Here is a 21,631-nt window from a genome sequence, read left to right on the forward strand (position 1 = left end):
TATAATTCCTTTTTCGATGTCTAATTAGTGATAGATATCTGATAAAGGTAACATGCTTATTTAGGAAGAAGATTGAGTTATCTAATAACGTTCTCCATTTGATTATTCACCAGTACGCTTGTTGTATGCTATTGATATGCACCGTGTAGGATATGTGTGTAAACGTTAGTATATACAGATCGCGAATCTTATCTGACGATGCCGATCTGTCGGTCCTCTCTGTCACCTGTTCTCCCGTTTCCGTACATTGGCAGGACGAACGGCAAGCATCGACATCAATAAATCGATCGCGCCGGATATTCCGTTCCGGCGGCGGCGTCGCAAGCAAGGGTGCCCGACTTTGGTGGCGCAAACAATTGCGCCCCAACGCCAAGGTAACGGGGATCTTCCATGACTCTTCCCTAGCCCCGTCCTTTATTTCGCTTCCTCCTCGCCCCGTCCGTTACGTTTCTCGCCGCTCCTCGATGTTGTTCCACCCCGAGTTTACTGCACCGAGATAACCCCGGCCAGCGACCTCACCACTCTTATCGAGGACTTGCTGTGCGTTATCCAAGCGCGAACTAACGAGTTGGCGCAACCGCCCGAGATGTTTGGTTCCACAGTTTGGCCTGCGGAGATATTACCTCGCCCTGACAATCCCGACCTTCATCGAATCTCTGTCGTGATTTATTCGCAACGTTAACCCTCGCGCCCGTGTAACTTACAACGCTCCCGCTGCAACAGAAAATATACTGCCTGACAGTGGTTGGTAGAACGAGCTTTTTATACCAATACAAAATCGCGATAATATGCGGTATATGAGATAAATACTAAAAGTCACAATGACGATTACAACGTAATTCTGTAGCAATTTTGTGGTGATAAAACTATTATTTTACATTGAAACTTTTAAGAAATATTATTATAAAAATTTCTGAGAAGAAAATAGCAGCACCTAGTAAGTTGAAATATATTATTTTTATAAGAATTAATACTGCGAGTGATCAAAAATGACAAAATTATTCAGCTCTCTGGTGCACTGTTCACGTGAAACTAAAGCAGGGATAATTTTCTGGATAAATTTTCTGAGACTAATACTACTTGTCGCCGCACGTGTCGGTATCATTAACCTTCACCCCGCGAGAGTAATCACTCGGTATTTCAACCCCTCGCACCCTTGTCCCATTTGGCTTCGTCCCGCCTTTGCAAATACCAGAAATCGAGTGCCTAACGTGTCTGTCGAGACTTAATCGTCGGGGGCATAATTTTCGTCAGTCGTCCAAAATCGCGGCGGAATTTCACTCGCGCTATGGCGCGGAACGGAATGGGAATGGCGCACGATTCGTAAACGAAAGCCCGCTCCGCGTTAAGGGAGTGACGCGACGCGGCGCGGCGCCTCGTCGACGGGGCTCGCGTAATTTCCAGCTGGGAATACGGGTGCGTGTAAAAAGAAAATAGTAATAATGGCATCAGCTTTGTCCCTGTCGACCTTTCTCTTCTCTCTCTCTATCTCTCTCTCTCTCGTTCCTCCGCTCCCACGAGGGTTCCGATGTTCGTTGTGTAGCCCTTTTCTCCGACAGCCACCAATTTCGCGGGACACACAAGTGCGAGGGAGTGCACGATTGAACGCGCTGATACAAGACAGTAGATTTTATCGTCACGCACGTTTTCACGCGCGGCGTTCTTTTTCTTGCGAAAGCGATCCAACTTGAAAAAAGTTGCTTTATATCAACGTAATGTAAAGCAACACACTCATATATATAGCATTTAACATGACAATTCTAATTGTTCTCGAGTTATCTTACATATTAATTGTTGTGTTATTAATGGTTCCTATATGATAATATTGTCAATTATTAAAATATTAACATTCTCGATCATCTAATATATTATTGACCATGTAAATATGAGTAATTATTAATTATTAGAATGTGTTAGTGTTCATAAAAATTTGAAGTTATTTTTACTTACTTTTAATTCTAGACTCATTGATTCTTAAAATTAAACGCTATGATACCATTAAATCTTAAAGTACGAAGTGTAAAGTTGTAGAATTAAAATGTTAATAACAATCTCTTATTTTAACGTGCAAAGTTAGCGATTAAAAAACTAGATAATAAACGTAGGTTATATATATATATATATATATATATATATATATCAAATGCATTAATATAACATGATATTGGAGCAGTAATTAATTCTAACAGTTTCTTATGCTATATATCTATACATACATGAACTTTGAATTGAAGCAATTTCTTTAGCAAAATGACACGAATTCTTTTTCGAGGTAATTTAAAATAAAATATATCGGATAGCTCCAAATTTTTACAATCGTAATAGAAACGAATATCGAAATAAAGCTGATGCTATTGCATTCTTGGCAGTTTTTTTAATGTGCAGAATTTTGTCGCAGAAATTTTATGCCAATCTTCTTTGATATACGTTGTACGCGCGCGTGTGTGTGTATGTGTGTGTGTGTGCACGCGCGCTTTGCTCACGTCAAATCATGTACCTATATCGTTTTGCTGTAAACGCTTGCAAGAATCCGTACGCTATAAAATTCAAGGCCTTCACGGCGAGGCCCGAAATCCACGCGTCGAGAAATATTTACTTTTGAGCTTTCACATGGTCCCCGGCGAATACGGATTTAACCGAAATCCTTTTACTTCCCGAACGTCTTTGTCACATTGTACTGGATTTACTTTGTCGTAGAGTGCTCCGAAAAATGCTACTGAAACAGCTCGTTACGGTAGCCGCAACTTAGCGTTGCTTGACTTACTCTCCGATTTTTTGGCGATATTCCAAAACCGTTCTGAAAATTTACATTGAACTAGTGGTTGACCAATATATATTTTTATTTTCTGCTTTTTTGTAACATTCTTTAATATCTCTTTCAAGAAATTTATTTTGAAGGTGTTTTTATTTAAACATACAAAAGCAGAAGTAAATTGTATTTTTTAAATACCTAATAATTTAATATTCAAATTTTAGCCAGTTTTCAAAACTGCATAGATTTATCAAAGTTTTCACTTGTATTATATTACATACTGGCACGTTCGTTTGAGGCGAATCATCTCGACATGAATCGCGCTTATCCGCGTATGACAGCATTGAGACAGCGTGTCGTACGCCAAATTTATTGGAGCGATTCGATATCAATCGAGACCTCCATTGTGTCTCAATGCACTGTAACGTCAGCGAGATGTGTCCGCCGAAATTTACGCTCGCAATGAACGCTCGACATGTTGTAATAAACGGCGATACTAGTATTTCGAGTAGCCGCAATGCCGTGCCGTAATAATGTTAATTTCGTACGAATTCCGGATTATACGGAAAGAGAGAATAACAGTAACCATTTGATTCCGGCCGAACGAGATACCAAACGGTTTTATATGTCCTCGCGCGGTTCGTTGTCGATATTGGTACGATAATCCAGCTGGAATATGAGGTTTTTATTTCGCAAAAGTGTTCTGACCATAGGTGCTTAAAAAGAGAAAAATTCAATAAAATTTTAATTTTGTGCAGCTATCTTCGTTCTACAAGTTTTATCGAGGGATGCTTTTATAAAAATTACAGAGTTTTTCTTGTTTAATTATTAAATTTACTAAACTCTAATTCATTACCACCCTTTTATTATAAAATTTATGGCTACTAATTTATGTAAATAATATAACATTACTTATATTAAATGGTACTTATATGATATAAAAACATAGCATGATTTTTGTTAACATAACTAATGCGTATACATATTCAAAACTTGATATATAGTTGTATAATAATTATTCTGAAATATTCAATATTGCTCATTCAAATGTTCCATTGGTACACTTACTGCTTTATCCACTACGGAATACAATGAAATTTTACTTCAAAGATAGCGTAAGTTACTCGTTAAATAACGGCGAACGCGGAGTCGCGCGCGTTTGATATTGCTCGGACTGAGAAAATCGGTGTTCTGAAGTTTCCTCTTGAAAGTTAGCATCGCTCTGCGATTCTGCATACTCTTAATGCTCTTCACGTCTGAAGTTATTGTAACGCTAACGTTGCCCCGCCGGATTTCGAACTCCGAAGGACATTTTTGTCATGTCGCGTTTCGGAACATAAAGACACCTTCGGGGATGGCAATGAATTCCAATTTTGCGCTGAACTCCATCTTATCTGGCATCTTATATGTGCCGCAAAATTCGCTGACACGCGCGGAAAAATTCCAATGTTTTATTTAATACATAAGTAACTATTTTATGTACTTTATGCAAATTTAAGAAATATATTTTTTATCTTATTATTTTATTATAATTAGTTCATAATAAACTGTTGATTGAACTGATTAATTTTCACTGAATTGGTTATTGCAAAAAAACGGAAATAAATAACTCTAACATCATTGATATAGCACAATTAATTTCCCAATAAGAATTTTATATTTTCCATACACAATAAGAATTCTAATTATAAAAATTATTATTTTTAGAAATTATTCATGTTTTAGTAATACATCGTTATTATTTAGATAGAGTTATACCACGTTTTTCTTTTTAAAATAATTTTCTTTCAACGAATTCTTTCTTACTTTCGAAAACGCGAGACGTTTCGTGAAAGCCGTTATTTTTCCATGTCGATAGAAATCATATTGTCGTTTCCCATTATCCAAACCAACACTATCATCTCCCCAAACACAAAGAAAAATGCATGAAACCCACATGCGACGACGATTTCTTTGAAACGGTGCATTATTCGCGTAACACCTTCGCCGTGAACCAGATCGAGCGTCTTTTGATCTCCGCTCGAAACTGCCGCTCTCGTTTCGTAACTTCATACGACGCGTAATCCAATCCCTTCGGAAATCCATATGTAAAATGGGAATCTCCTTTGCACCGCGGTGCGTTATCAATATTTTTCGACAGCCCTCGAAAGGGCGTTTCGCGGGACCCGACCCGAAAGCACGCGGCGCTCGCCCACGACCCTCGGGGCAACGGAATCCAATTGCCTGATGTGCAGAACTGCCATGCCGCGCCGACGACCCCGCGAAACGGCATCGCACCGCAGGGGTGGTTCTCTCCTTCGTATCCTGGGACTCCGGGATTAAACGACATTATCCAAACCCTCCGACTTTCGTCCCGTAAATACGTAATTCTAGTGCGCGCGAAATCTCGCCAGTTCCCACAGGTGGTGGCGGCGCGGGCGCGGCGTGGCGCAACTCGACTCGGCGGCATTGCTCCGCTCGCCGTTAAATCTCTTTCGGATTAGAGGCATACGATGCGCGTAATTCTCGAATCAAGTGCTATTATTCTGCGCTATACGATTATTATCTGCAAGCCCGCGCACTCCCGCGATTTACCGTGAGAAATTTTAGTAATTTCGATTTTGTTGGAAAGAAGATAAACGATCTTTAAAAAAATCCTTGTTTATATAATCTGAGTTTAATTATATTACGATATATTTTATGTTAGAGAATAAAAGATTGTCAAAAAGCTGCAAAGTTATATATTTTTAAGGAAGAATTATCTATATCAAACATGAAAAATCGAATTTATTAATAAATCTATAATATAGATAAAAATTTTGATCAAATTTTGATATTAAAATATAATATCGAACGAAATTTTCTGTACCTATTTTATCTTTAAACGATACGAATACCCAACGAGAGATTTCTATAACCTTATTTTAAGGACTACAACAAAATAGCGTAACAAAAATCTCGTTATTTTTTGCAGTGTTCTAATCTGTCATCAACTAAGCGAAAAAAAGTTGATGTAGATAAATTCGCGTCTAATCATCATGTGTATGTACAGTGTATATATACAGTGCAAAGCAAGTTATAAAACTATTATCGTATATTTACGATGATTTGTGGCCGCGCTATTTCGGATGTACACGTGATTTATGCTTTCGCGCAATATGCCATTACTTACCCAACAATCGCGTACGCATTACGAGGCTTGCTGAATAATTGGGAGCGCGAGTAACGGTCGAAGCTCAACGCGTATATATTTCTCACGTTGCATGTCGAATTGCAAACATCTCGGTTCATTGTTCGTGAAATCGGGCAACCAAACGATGCGCATAAAGGATGATCTAGAAAAGATGAGGACCGGCAGTCCGAAATATACCCTTGGATGAATTCAGAGTCAACATGTTCTTAGCAGGAATTTAAACCGTGCCCCAGTTGAAACGGAACATTCATCTACTAAAATGAAAACGTATCGTAGAATTGAACGCTGTGAGAAGCTAAATATACGTAATGAAAAGTTTCTTTTTTTTATCTCGTTTCGGATGAACAAGAGACTTTGAACTTTGCTTCAGGACGCGCGGAAAATTATTACGGTATTTTGATTATCATAATATATCATCTTGAATGCTAAGATAAGAAACAGGAACTATTTCGACGAAGAATAAGCTCCAATTAAATTTCTGCTAAAAGAAAATCAATTTTAAACTTGTCCAGGCATACCTATATATTTTCTACGTTGCTAATTACTTGCTACTTTTATTATTCCTGTGCATACCAGAACTTAGAATTGCATAACATCATTGAGCAACATAGCGCAGATGCAGCTCTTCGTCTGCGACGATTCCTTCGTGATTTATGACTATCTCGCGTTAGATGCGCGCGTGTATTACAAGACTTCTAGTTAATTGGACTTGCGATTAATATAGCAACGCTCGAGGAAGTAACCTTACTCGTTTTATTTCTGCCGTAGGGGGACGTTTAAGAAATACTTTTACATACTTTACATACTATTATATACTTATTTTATTATATTTGCTATATTGTCTCTGTCTCTCCCCCCTTTCTCGCCCTACAAATTCATGCTGATGCTATTTAAAAATTTATTTGATATTTTGAAAGAAAGCAACATATTCAATAATATATATTGTTTTTAGAATTTAATATTAACACTATTACAATTAATACGATAATTTAAGTACTATAAGAGAACGTTGATATTTCAATTTTAACTTCTCCAGCAACGGCGTCAGAAGCTAATATTACGCGATTTATAATTTATAGTAAGACTTACGGTTAAATTAATTTTACATTCCGCATAAAGAGTTCTTTTTAAAAATAGTATTAGATTCATGACGGATCAGATTGAAGCATTCTTTATTTTTAAGAGATCGAGATGAAATTGTCAAGAGTCAAATAATATAATATATCTTTTTAATTTAAATTCCTAAACAATTTTCAAAGTAAAATTTCTGTCGCATATAGTATTATCACTAGAATAATTAAAATAATTTTATATAACGTTAATTTTCTAATAAACTATAGGCGTACTATATAAAATAATCTTTATATGACTTTTTTTAAAGATACTGAAATTATAATGAACTTTTTATATAATATACATTTTTTTATATATAACATTTATCATATGATATGAAAAAGAGAGAAAAATAACTGATCAGAATACATAATTAGTTTATTGTTAGAACGAAATATTGAATTTAGTGCGTCAGCGCAAGCATATTTAAGGATTTAAAAAAATAAACTATTATATCACACATCTTAATACTTATTCTCGTCAGCCATCGAGTAAAAGAATCGATATCCTGTTCTTTTGAACGTTCTCCCCTCGCTAACGCTTCGCACTTGACGTAACCGGGACAGTAGGAGAAAGTTATTTGCCGGGAAATAATGTAATACGAACCATCGATAGTCTATTGTTCCATTGTAATTTCAGGTTGTGTCGCGAGGCGTGTATCAAAGTAATTCAGGACGGTGTGCGTCAGTAACAGAGCGACATCGCCAATCGGCCGATTAAATTTGCATAAGCTTTCTAGCAAACATTTGTGCCTGTTGTTTACCAAATCGATGAAATATAATGACGAAGCACAGAGTGAAGGGAGCCGCTCAATGACACGCGTGTATGCCGTATATTTTTGCAGACATAAAGAAAGCTGTGATTTCGAGAAGGAACTACACTTAAAATTATAATGTTATGGCAAATGCGATACGCTTCCGACATTTTTATGGCCGTCAATACCGCGCGCTTTCCTTGTCTTTCTATCGTGTTGTTTTTAAGAGTTTCTTACGGTCATGCCCCCGCATGCTACCGAGAATTTATCAAAAATGTACAGCGCAATCGTTGACGTATCTCTTATACCTTTGCCGTAATGATTTATCGACGCATCGTGCATGTACTGGCGCGGCGAAAGCACAGATGTGAAAACGCGCGGCCGAAAACTCGATCGCAAGCTCGACCACATCGCGCGGAGTCGTCGCATCGGCTCGACCGGCGACGACGGAACGCGCGCGTGCAGTTATTTACGGCGAGCTTCGCGTCCGACTTCATAGACCGTGAGCATGTGTGCTCGATAAAGCCGCTCTTTTCTCCTAGGAGCAGCGTCGACCTATCGAGGCGCGCCTCGAACGCGAGCGAGCGGACGGGCGAGCGGGCGAGCGCAAAAGCCACCTGATATTTCCGTCTGGCGCATCCGATAAACCGCCGGAATACGTTGACCTGCAGATTAAAAAATTTACCTCCGTATCGCGCGAGCGTGCGCCCTTTCCAATCCCCGAAGCGTATTAAAATTTCAAACATATTTCACGGTTACGGCACGGCGATGGCGCGGCGGCAGCGGCGGCGGCATTCGTGCAAAAATTTGCGATTATTTATGGCGCGGTTTCCGCGCGTCGTAACTTTTTTTTCCCCGACCTTATCGGATACGGATAACTCTTTCCCACGGAACGGGTGCTTTACCACCAATGCGGATTGTGCAATGCTTTCCATACCGCACACACACACGCGCGCGCGCGCGCGCGCAGTCGAATCCGAACGTTTTCGTTATTCGAGCTCTCTGCCAGAACATCCTTTTCCTCCTTCCGGAAGGAACAAGAAATACAATCGCTCATAACATTAGATTTTTATCGCGAACGTTTTTTATCGCGTCGTTGAGCGCGATGGTATCACGGGCTTTGCTGTACTTACTTGCTACGTGCTCCGCGTGCTTTCACTGCTCGCAATCTGACGTAACAGAGCTCGCACCAGATATTATCGCCCTTTGAGAATTCTTGCGCGAACGGACATCGTCACCAAGTCGAAAAATCCCTTCCGCTAACTAGACCCTTAAGCCAGAAAATGCTCTCTACATTTTTTTATATAAACCAAAATGGGATCCCATGTTCAGATATATATTCGTTGAATAATTTAAAAAATAAAATTATATTAAAATTTCGAAAGTATAATACTTGAAATAAGATTATTTAAATCTCTTAAACATCTTTCTACGGGAATTAAATTTGGATAATTATCTAAAATCATAAATTAATTTAGATATTTTTTCTTATTCTGCGGAACTAACGTGTACTAAATAAAATTAAATTGTATTAAAAAAGTTTATATATTTATATGTTTTTTCTCTTATGGTAAACATGTAATTACTAAGAGTATAAATTAATTGTACAATAATCTTGAAACGCACTCTGTCTCTTATTCCAAGCATTACTTTAAAAATTTGATAAATATATATATATGAAATGTTTCTGAATCGACTGTCACAGATGTTGCAAATTATAAATGGAGGCGCGATTCGTTTTACACGCTTTTTGCGACCGCAGTACGATGAAGCTGTCCCTGCGGCAGTTCGGAAACCCATGAAGCGGGTCTGCTGTTCCCGACATGCGCTTTCGATAACCTGCCGAATAACGTCGAACCTTAGATTAAAACATTCCGCGCCATTCGTTCGATCGTTCTCTCTCACTCTTTCCTCCCACACTGTCGCTCCCTCCAACCGCGAGAAACCTCTAGATTAAAACACGAGCTTGATCGGTCTGACTGCGTGATTGAAGGTAGGAGAGAGAAGGTTGATGGGAGAGTGAAAATAAAGCGGTGGTCGAATTGTGGTTGTATATACATTAATGTCAGTCGGGTACGGACGCATTTTCTCTCTTTCATGCATAGCACACACACGTAGCGGTCAAATTTCTCTGTAATACATGTGTTCAAGAAACGTATTTTTTTGCTTACATCATTGATACTATACATATGCCAGGAGATTTAGTTAAGCTAGCAATATTCTGTTTACCTTATACCGCAAAATTTCATTTGAATAATATCGAAGAAAAGTTTTATTTTGTTCACCAGTAATAAAAGAAATTATACGAATAGAAAGCCATTTTACAATTTTATTTTCCAAGTTCTAGATAAAAGCGTAGCGGCATGGTTATTCAACGATATGAATGCATAGACAAATTCTGTAAGAGAGAATTTAGAGATAATTCGAGATAGACGTGTTGGATCATGGTGGGATGTGCGCGATGTGGGGAAGAGAATCCCTTTTGACGAGGTGAGCCCAGTCGAATGCGTGCTGTTCGTTGATAACAGCCAGACCATGTTTCGTAAAATCCGAGAGATTCGACTTTCCCATTTCGGCACGAAGACGCGTCACAAGGAAGCATTAGCCGCTTAGGGAAAATGACAGATCAATTTGACGGTGATATTATAAGGATAAGACTTGACATATCCCTATATATACCTATAAATCGTTCATATTGATTCTTATTAAATTTGAGAGCAAAACAGAGAGAATCGGGGAGCAAAACGTTCGAGTGAATTGTTAAGAAGAATTTGCATAAGAAATGAGAAGTAAAGAGATGGTCTTATGTAAATCATATTTTCGTAAGTCCACGATATAGTTACATGATATTCGAAGAAAACATCGATGCATGCATATAGCATTATTTATTTTCTATACGTGTAATACACGTTATTAAAGCCTTGTGTAGAGTGAAAACATAGCGCAGTGGCTTTTTCATATTAATTTTTCTCTCATTAAAAAATACTTGATTTATTTTAATTTTTATTTTTAATAACAAACGTGGTAGTAAAGTTATAATTTAAGATGTAAAAATTAATTGTTTAAAGAGCTATAGATAATTATGGTATAAGTGAAATCATTAATTGTACATAATATCATCAAAAACAGTGTTATGTCACGTAACCTTTAGACTTTAAAAGTTACGTGAAAGTAAGATTAAAAAACTTTTGGATGTAGAAAAAATAGAAACTTGTACAGCATATTACAACATTAAACTCTCTTGCAATTTCGCGCTGCGAGTTTTATCTAGTTGCTCTTGTATTTTGCGCACACATGTCAACTCGGTTTCCAGCTATAGCGGCACCGATGTTAGCTTCAGGATTCCACGAGCGAGCTTCAGCTCGTTGTCTGTCGGAGGTCTGTCCGCCGGAAAGATAGACATTGCCCGGATGTCTGTGGATCCGGTATCCGGCCTTCCGGTATGTCCGGCTGCCGAGCCTGCCGGAGTGCATTGGTATGCGACGAGGTGGCGCGCGAACGGCCTGCGAAGTGTTGCTTCGGTATGTCGACTGTTTGTACGGCTGCGAAACTGATCTATTTACTTTCGCGCTCGCATAGCGTTTTTTCCGATCATTGACAGCTTAGCGTCTTAAGACTGAACAATGTAATATAAATATGATAAAAATTATATTCCATGCATGTCAGCATGTAATTATCAAATGTGTTAGATAATGCTATAGGAAACGGGGATCAGTAAAATCAATATATGGGGTTTCACCATTGATAATTAAGGAGGCTCTTACCCGGCTGCTCTAATCAATGTAGCAACCGGAAAATTATCATTAATAATTGGTTATAAAATTATCGGAAAATCAAATAAAAAAATAATTAATGATTTTTACATAGTGTAAGAGTAAGTTATATGTTCTATTAGTGTAAATATTAAAATTTATACAATAAGTCAGTTGACTACGTCAGTGCTAAAGAGCAGAATAATAACATGCGCATGTTACAACGTCGTCTGCAGCAATCTGCAGCTAAGTGAGGTGTAGCCGTGTAGCGTTGTAGCGATCGATGCGATGAAGAGATGGAGCCAAAAGAAAGATATAACGTGAGAATGCTGAGAGGGAAAATGAAAGGAAAATTCTCGAAAATAAAGGTTGTCAATGCGCGAGAGAATAATTATGCCGCTACCATACAGCGCGGAGAAAAGACATGTGCAAGTGAGGTTAGAAAGAATAATTAACATATTGTTTACTTTTTGATTTTCAAGGTTTGATTGGCAAATAATTGAAACTTATTGTTTATACGTACAAAACAATTCTCCGGAATGTTTGCATGCAGAGGATTAATACAACATTTGTAATACAACATTTGAAACTTCGCGCGATTTTGACACTCGGAAGATCATTCGGCCAACCTGTCGTACGTCATATTAAAACTACAATATCTTTTATAACTCATCGTCAACACCAAGTTTTCTTCTTATCATTAGAAAGATTATTATTTTAACTACAATTCCTTAGTCTTTTGTTTATCTGGCTCGCAAACTTGCCAAGAAAATACATCACTTCCGGTAAAAATTTTAGTGTTTACCATATGCCCTGTGTTAAAAATGCGAATTTCAATACTGATATTTTTAAAATTTTTATCGTCAACCTATGCTAAAGTTTTGGGCATCGGTTCGTTGTGGTTCGCACTTTACAACATAATTTAATTTCATAAAGATCTGTCGTTTTATGATCGAGGTAAGAGCCTCCTTAAGCGATTGGATTTCCTGATACGCGATACTTAAGAGAAAGCTGATTTTGAGATTTTATACCACATCGCTGGAAATGTATAAAATATTAAAGGAAGATCTTATCTAATTCTCATGTGATGCACGGTGATTCCAAAAATTCTCTGCAAAACGACCCATCGAGAACCATCAGAAATGCTGCATGCGGCAGGTTTTCGCGAGTTGTACACGTAAATGTGAGAACACGCTCGTTAATTTTATCAAAGATACGTATATGTAATAAATTTGTCTCAGACAGCGACAGTTCTCGGGATACCTGGCACGTTGTGAGTGAAGACGCGGGAATTCGAGGTAAGGTAAGGCACTTCCCGTACGTGTGCGGAGTCCGACGCTCCGAGCTCCACCGTAGACAGATGGGGTAATTACTGCGAGGTGTGCTGGATATCACGGCCCCACCGCGACCTCAGTCGAGACTGAGCCCACGAAAGCACCTTGCTCTCGAACCTGCTACCGAACCTACCGTCGCCCTTCGTCGTGAGATGGACCGCGTGGGTTTTAAAAGCGACGGTAAATGAGATTTGTATTCGTCGGGTTTCCCCCGACGTGCGTTTGTGCTGACGGTGACTTCGGTGACGAGAAATCGGAAAACTCAAGCCGCCCCGAAAGCGACCGACTTTGTTCGCAAAGTTGATTAAGAGTGCATTTCAGCACGCGGCAAAGATTGCAAGGAGAGAGGTATAAAGCTCGCGAAAGTCACTGTGAAACGTTTTACCGGTTTTACCTCCCGTGTTTCCGCGGAAATGAAGCATAGTCAGCCGGAAACTACTACTCGTGTCACAGCAGCGAGAACGCGTGATTATGTTGCGCTTGTACTTTCGTATTCTTATATTTTTTATTAAGCGTGCGAGACGGCTCGACGGCGCGGCGCTTTAAACTTTTCCAACGAATTAGACCTTCCGCGGACCCTCGGTAATTGATGGTAGCCATGAACTTCCGAACGTTCCGAGATTTCGTCGTGACAGAGCACGTATTTTCCGCCCGGATCCTCGTCGTTTTTCCCTTCTTGCACCATCGCTGCACGTCGCGGCCGCTGAGCGTGGAGCTCTCCCGAGATGGCGAACACGCGCCACGAATTATTAAGGAGTCTTGCAATTAGCGGCTACTCTGCCAGTTAGTTAATCGTGGTATGCGGTGAGCGCGCCTAGGGACCGGATCTCTCAACTAGGAGAGAATATATAAGAGGACGTCTCTCTCTCTCTCTCTATTCGCGCGCGCGTCCGCCGAAATGCTCAACTCCGCTAAAATACGACCGGGTAATCCACCATATTCGTGAATCCAAAATTGAATTATTTCTGTAAGAATAAGAAGATTCTTAATTTTTATCCGACTTTTGGCATGAAATAGAAGAAACAAAATCCCTTTCCGTTCCATTATTCTCTTTGGTACAAAAGAATCTGAACGGATTTAATTAAATTTAATTAGATTTTAGATCTTATGTGTGAGAGGTTCTTTATTTATGTAATTATAATACTTGGCTTCTCTCTTTCACTCTCTCTCTCTCTCTCTCTTTCTCTCTTTCTTATCATTTTATTCAACTTATATTCTGATTGTAATACTTTATACTTTATAATATTAATAATCATATGAACGATGAAAATACGAATCTGAATTTTTTAATTCCTATAGTGATAGTCAATCGTACGTTTATATCTTTCTTTTTTTCAGTTCTTCGAAGAATTGTCAATTCTTCCGACATTTTAGTAATCACTAAATTTTCTCAAGAAATTCTCTCTATTCCGGGAACGATGGAAATGTGAGAATGTGCGAAATAACCGCTTCCCTGTTAGAATTTGTTCATCTTCACGCATCGATGGTGGATGAAGATGGTGCAATTCCCACGACGCTAAACCCGGTGACCGTTCACGCGGCCAAGTTTTCACCTAAGAGCGACATATCGTGACCATCGGGATCGTCTCCGTGCCGTTTCGTCCGGGGCGTTCGCGCGCGCAGCCATATAACTGCGGAATCTGAAATTTACGATCGGCCCGCCGTCCGTATAAACGCCGCCCGGTAATCGTATTCATAAGTATGCCTATGGAGCTCTGGTGCGGATAGTTAGGGAGGGGGAGAGCGAGAGAGGGGCAGGTGTTCCCGATCCCACGACGGGTGTTGCTTCGTAGAAATGCGACGCGAGACCCGGAACATGCCCGGGTGGCGCGAAGGTGGAGATACGTCGTGTTGCGTGGAGCGGGCAAGGAAGACAACGAGAGAAAGAGAAAGGAAAAGTGAGAGGAGTAGGAAAAGAGAGAGAGAGAGAGAGAGAGAGAGAGAGAGAGAGAGAGAGAGAGAGGAAAATACAGCGGAGATGGTAGGAGTTGAGAGAAAGGACCCGTTGTATAATCCGAGAAATACAGGCTGCAGTACGCGGCATATACCTACAAAGGATGAAAACGGAGGGCCCGACGGGTAGTCCTTGATTACCACATAAATTAGCCTCTGTTTAGTTGCAAACGGACCGTCGCTACCGTTTGTTAGAAATAACGAGTGAGTGAGAGAACCTCGGAAGCATCGCGATGGGATATGCATTCGTGTATGTTATATCGCGTTTAGTTACATAATGAATGTTGGAGATAATTAGAATAGATATCTATTGTTATTGTTATCGAATGCATCCTCGTACATTACGATGCTTTTTATTGCGCATTCTTTAAACAATTACCATTTCCTGCGATTGGGAAGTATCCCAACTGCCATCTACTACCTGCATCGAAATGATAGAATCTGTTATTTATTGTCGGTAAAATTTTCTTTAAGAACGTAAAAAAGACGTTTAAAAAAAAAAAAGTACAAACATATATATATAAGAGTAAGAATATAAGTTAATTAGGAAAACAATGATAACGCCAAACTGGTGGCATATGCTTTTCAATATCCTATAAGATAGCCGTATTACATATGTAAGTTTGCCCTGACCGCAGTAATCGAGGATTGGGAAAGATTACCCGACTTTATCGCGCGTTTCACACGGGTATGTCTCTTCTTCGACGCGATTATCGCGCCGATCGACGAGGAACATTGAATCGAGCCGGAAAAGCTTCCCTGCGAAAACGCAGTTTATATAGAAGCCGCGAAAAAACAATTTCGCTTCTCTATTACGAAGGGACAGAAGTCGGGCACGGTTGCCAAGTGGTCTCTCTATCATTGCTCTCGCGTATAATATATGCACGCGTGTGGTGTACATACACACGGGGGTGAAGTTCGATTGTACTAAACGTACAATCCGCGGACAATGCACCTGGCGGCCAGCCAACGTTACCAACAAACCTGGCCATTGTCCGAGCTACCTCCCGTGCGCCCTATATCAGATTCCTCGGTGTATAAGCGCGCTTCTGCCGGAAGAGCTCCGATCCTGAAATTTCATAGTGACCGGAGAAAGAGAGGTGTGGGGGGGGGCGAAGAGAGGAAAGGAGAGGAGGACGGGAGAATTGCGGAGCAAGCGATTTATTCGAATCGCTGGTTTATTCGAGCCTTCAAGCGGTGGCGATCGAAGTTTTTCGCCCACCTACGCCTCATCTTTGCCCCGATTCTCGACGATTTGGTACGTGAAGTTCCGGACGCAAGATTCATTGTTCGTTTTAACGGCTTATTCTTCCACCGGCCATGGATATTTTACGGCAAACTTGAAGAAAGCATTATGGGCCGCGTAAGAGGCTGTCTAGCGCAAAATGTATAAATATATATATATATACGTACACGATGAGTTCAGTTAAAGGAAAATATATCGTACGTTTTCATGCTGCCTCGTACACAAGTGGCGTATTATTTTACAGTTTATATTCGCATGTCTTTCATAAAAAAAAGTATTTGTGTAGGGTAAAGAAACTAATAAATTTTGTAATATATATTTTTTGTAAAAAAATAATATATTTTTTTACTGTTATGAGAGAAAGTTATAAGATGGGACCGCCAACTCGCTATATATTCTCAATAGAAATAACGTAGTATATCCGGATTTATTTGAGCAATGTGTTGTTCCAATACATTGAACGTTATGATTCTAAAATGTAAATTTAAAGCGTACTCCGTATCATGGCAATATTTGCAGCCGATACGTTTGCTGCGATAATATGCTGATTTCCTGTCGTATAGAGTATTTTTATTTGCTATTGCACGTAATATAAGCCATTACTTTATCATCCGATAGGATATCTTCGGAATCGATAATTATTTTATGTTAATTCTTCCAATAGATGTAGGGAGAAAAAAAGAGGAGAAAAGTATACCAACAGACGCGTAGTTTTTTACGGAGCTTTACGCAACGGGCATTTGCGTAGTTAATGGCCTTTCACCGACCGCAACTTTACTCGGGCGTTTTTGCAGCGCGCGCGCGCGCGTGTACGGGAGTCGGAGGTTCGTTAATTAAAATTTTGTACACGTGAATGCGGCCCATCGAATTCCACCGATGAATAAGCGGTCGCGAAATTGAGCGACGATCATGTGCGCGGCATATTTACACGCTCGATATATTCTGCCAACAAGGCTGTTGTTTCCCTTAACTTTATCAACGCCGATTGTTTATCTCGCGAAAGACGAGTCTTTATCCGCAAGCTATATTATCAAGAGACACGGTAGTGTCTCGCGCCAAGTACACGCGGAGCGAGACCGACCGTGACTCTTTTACGCGACGCGACGGGTTGCGAGTACCCGAGATGTTGAGATCTCGATAACGAGTGAACGGATCAAGTTCTAAGTAGGCTTGATCGATAGCTTGGGGTCCAATTAGGGGGGGGTTTCTCTCATAATATTCCGCTACGTGCCTTACGAGCGGAGATATTGCGACGCAAAGTCAAAATGTGAAAATTTATTTTTAAGATACTCCTCCTCCTCCTCCTCCTCCTCCTCCTCCTCCTAACGCCGCGATCTATCAGAGAAACGTCACTTTCACTTTTTCGACGCTGGCGGCGCAGGTATCGCCAGTTTCGATATCGCGCGCGTATTTCAAAATTAGGTCGATAAACTTATCGGTCAGGAGGAAGATTTCTATTTAAGTAAAAATTAGGTATATATATAATAAATATTGAGTCAACGGAAAAGTAGGTTCTCTATGCTTGGCAGAAAATGCCGCTAGGGAATTTTTAAGTCGATTCTTATGAATCAAGCTTGAATTTGATGTCTATGTATCCCAGGTTGCCGATGACAAGGTCCAGATAGTGCGCTTTATAGTTTTCGGTGTCCAGGTGTAATAATACGTTGAATTCGATGTCTACGTGTCCCAGGTTGCCGATGACGAGGTCCACATAGTGCGCTCCGTAGTTTTTGGTGTCTACGTGTATTAATACCTTGAATTCGATGTCCACGTGTCTCAGGTTGCCGATGACGAGGTCCACACAGTGCGCTTCGTAGTTTTCGGTGTCCAGGTGTAATCGTACGTTGAATTCGATGTCTAGGTGTCCCAGGTTGCCGATGACGAGGTCCACATAGTGCGCTCCGTAGTTTTTGGTGTCTACGTGTATTAATATCTTGAATTCGATGTCCACGTGTCCCAGGTTGCCGATGACGGGATCCAGATAATGCGCTTCATAGATTTCGGTGTCCAGGTGTAATAATACGTTGAATTCGATGTCCACGAGTCCCAGGTTGCCGATGACGGGATCCAGATAATGCGCTTCATAGTTTTCGGTGTCTAGGTGTAATCGTACGTTGAATTCGATGTCTAGGTGTCCCAGGTTGCCGATGACGAGGTCCACATAGTGCGCTCCGTAGTTTTCGGTGTCCAGGTGTAATCGTACGTTGAATTTGATGTCTAGGTGTCCCAGGTTGCCGATGACGAGGTCCACATAGTGCGCTCCGTAGTTTTCGGTGTCTACGTGTATTAATACCTTGAATTCGATGTCCACGTGTCCCAGGTTGCCGATGACGAGGTCCACACAGTGCGCTTCATAGTTTTCGGTGTCCAGGTGTAATAATACGTTGAATTCGATGTCTACGTGTCCCAGGTTGCCGATGACGAGGTCCACATAGTGCGCTCCGTAGTTTTTGGTGTCTACGTGTATTAATATCTTGAATTTGATGTCCACGAGTCCCAGGTTGCCGATGACGGGATCCAGATAATGCGCTCCGTAGTTTTCGGTGTCTAGGTGTAATAATACCTCGAATTTGATGTCTACGTGTCCCAGGTTGCCGATGACGAGGTCCACATAGTGCGCTTCGTAGTTTTCGGTGTCCAGGTGTAATAATATGTTGAATTCAATGTTTAGGTGTCCCAGGTTGCCGATGACAAGGTCCACATATTGCGCTCCGTAGTTTTCGGTGTCTACGTGTATTAATACCTTGAAATTGATGTCTAGGTGTCCCAGGTTGCTGATGACGAGGTCCACATAATGCGCTTCATAGTTTTTGGTGTCTAGGTGTATTAATAACTTTAAATCTGAATGGGTGCGTTCAGCCGATACTCCGCTAGCCTAGCAATCGTGAGCAGTTGCTCGTTTTTGCTCGTTTCTTCTCTTTTTAATCCAGTAAGTCAAAAAAGAGGAAACGAGCGAAAACGAGCGACTGCTCACGATTGCTAGGCTAGCAAAGTATTGGCTGAACGCACCCAATGTAGGACACGTAGATATCGAATTCGAGGTATTAATACATGTAGACACCGAAAACTACGAAGCGCACTATATGGACCTCGTCATCGGCAACTTGGAACACGTGGCCATCAAATTCAAGGTATTAATACACCTGGACACCGAAAACTATAGAGCGCGCTATGTGGACCTCGTCATCGGCAACCTGGGACACCTAAACATTGAATTCAAGCTTGATTCATAAAAATCGACTTAAAATTTCCCTAGCGGCAGAATTAAAATTATGTCATGACATAATAAAAATCGCTGAATTAAAATTATGTCTAGACATAATAAAAATTGGACAAAAATTATGTTTAGACATAATAAAAATTGGATGAATTAAAATTATGTCTGACGTAAAAATAATTATCAAAAATATCGATACCTGAAGATATCGGTACATATACAGTTGCGAACAACATTCAGTAAGACACGCAAATAAAAATAAATAAAGAATTTTACAGTTAACGACTTATTAACATTAATCATGCTTTATTGCGATTATGTTTTATGTTGAAATTGAAAAATATATACAAGGTGTACAACTAAAAAGTTTACAGATTATTATTTTTAAAAAACTGAGCAAAATATTAAATTGTTGTTTTCTTTAGAAATAATAGTCCGTAACACTTTTAGCTTCATACCTTGTATTATATACGGTTTATGAAATTATAAGATATATTGTTTATAAGATTAAGTTGCGTAACACTACAAAAAGGCGTGATATCCGTACAAAATTACCTTTTTAAAAAAAAGGTAAAATGAGCGCCAAGTACACGCATAATAGTGTATATGTATTATGTTGTTACTCTGTTATGTTGTTACCTCGAAAAAAACAAAGTGGTAGTATTATACCTCCAAATAGCTTTATCCTGTACATACTGTTTATACAATGCGTAATATACTACAAAAAGGCGTGATATCCGCACAAAATTACCTTTTTTAAAAAAAGGTAAAAAAAGGCGCCAAGTACACGTATAGTAGTGTATATGTTGTTACCTAAAAAAAAAAAGAAAGTGGTAGTATTATACCTCGAAAAAACCTAAGTAACAAGTGGTAGATCTTTATATCTCGAAAAATCTCGAAAAAATCTAAGCAGTAGTATCTTTATTTCTGAAAAATTATAACCCAAGTGATACACGTCACAAAATTATGTTACCTTATCAAAAAGAAGAGTCGCGTTTCAAGTGATCTATTACAATTACAAAAAAGAAATGATATCTCTTTAAGTTAGAGCGCCAATTACAGAGAGAACATGTATATTGCCTCAAAAAATAATTGTTGCACTACATTGAAAAATCTTTACATTGTGTCAATTAGAAAAGAATGTATAATAACAATTTTATAAGATTAAAAAATTTTATTTAAATTTAACAAGGGAATACAAGATATTTAAATACAAAGTTATTTACATGTGTATTTTTTAATGGCCACAAAGAATTACAGAAGTAACAGTACAAAATAAAAATATTTTATTAAAATACATAAATTTTTCTTGTAAAAAAACTTGGCGCTGCTAGACCTCGAAATTTTAAATAAATAAATAAACTTATTCTATACTTAATTATAAGCCGCATTATCCGCCGTCCGCGTAGTCACGCACACCCATATCACTCACTCCCACATCCACGCTGATAATCATTTAATATTACTCCCATTGTATTCTTCTCTGAATTATTTTTATTTATTGTTGTTTTTATTTATTTAAAAGGTCTAGCAGCGCCAAGTTTTTTTACAAGAAAAATTTATGTATTTTAATAAAATATTTTTATTTTGTACTGTTACTTCTGTAATTCTTTGTGGCCATTAAAAAATACACATGTAAATAACTTTGTATTTAAATATCTTGTATTCCCTTGTTAAATTTAAATAAAATTTTTTAATCTTATAAAATTGTTATTATACATTCTTTTCTAATTGACACAATGTAAAGATTTTTCAATGTAGTGCAACAATTATTTTTTGAGGCAATATACATGTTCTCTCTGTAATTGGCGCTCTAACTTAAAGAGATATCATTTCTTTTTTGTAATTGTAATAGATCACTTGAAGCGCGACTCTTCTTTTTGATAAGGTAACATAATTTTGTGACGTGTATCACTTGGGTCATAATTTTTCAAAAATAAAGATATTACTGCTTAGATTTTTTCGAGATTTTTCGAGATATAAAGATCTAACACTTGTTACTTAGGTTTTTTCGAGGTATAATACTACCACTTTCTTTTTTTTTTTAGGTAACAACATATACACTACTATACGTGTACTTGGCGCCTTTTTTTACCTTTATATTATATAATATACAATAGTTGAACGAATATATTTGGATGTCATTGGTAACATTTACGTTCTCTCCTGCCCTCCCGCTAATGAGGTACCTAATGATATAATGAAACGCAAATATATGCACTTTATGGCACATGTTTGTGGTGGTTTACGGAGTTTCCAGACATCTAAAGACGCGGCAACTTCATCCTTATGCACGTTAGTTTGATTGCAGGAGACCGCGGAGTAAGGGGTTGAAACA

General features: G+C 39.0%; 1 protein-coding gene and 1 long non-coding RNA gene across 11 annotated transcripts in view; one reads left to right on the top strand and one right to left on the bottom strand.

The window, feature by feature from the left end:
• The window catches only part of LOC143895616 (CUGBP Elav-like family member 1-A), a 553,022-nt gene that overhangs the window by 299,232 nt on the left and 232,159 nt on the right, over window positions 1–21,631 (top strand). The gene's annotated exons all lie outside the window — the stretch shown is intronic.
• LOC143895628 (uncharacterized) overlaps window positions 1–21,631 on the bottom strand; it is a 342,321-nt gene that overhangs the window by 279,718 nt on the left and 40,972 nt on the right. Inside the window, exons 3-4 of one of the 3 annotated variants that reach the window (XR_013256382.1) lie at window positions 8,925–9,061; window positions 140–714 (exon numbers count right to left, since the gene is read on the bottom strand). The exons of the other annotated variants lie outside the window; for them this stretch is intronic. This is a non-coding gene — a long non-coding RNA (uncharacterized LOC143895628). Of the gene's footprint in view, window positions 1–139; window positions 715–8,924; window positions 9,062–21,631 lie in introns of those variants that run through there. 3 annotated transcript variants of the gene reach the window in all.

This window comes from Temnothorax americanus, unplaced genomic scaffold (assembly GCF_048541705.1).
Source record: "Temnothorax americanus isolate GAGA-0224 unplaced genomic scaffold, ASM4854170v1 Scaffold16, whole genome shotgun sequence".
NCBI lineage: Eukaryota > Metazoa > Arthropoda > Insecta > Hymenoptera > Formicidae > Temnothorax > Temnothorax americanus.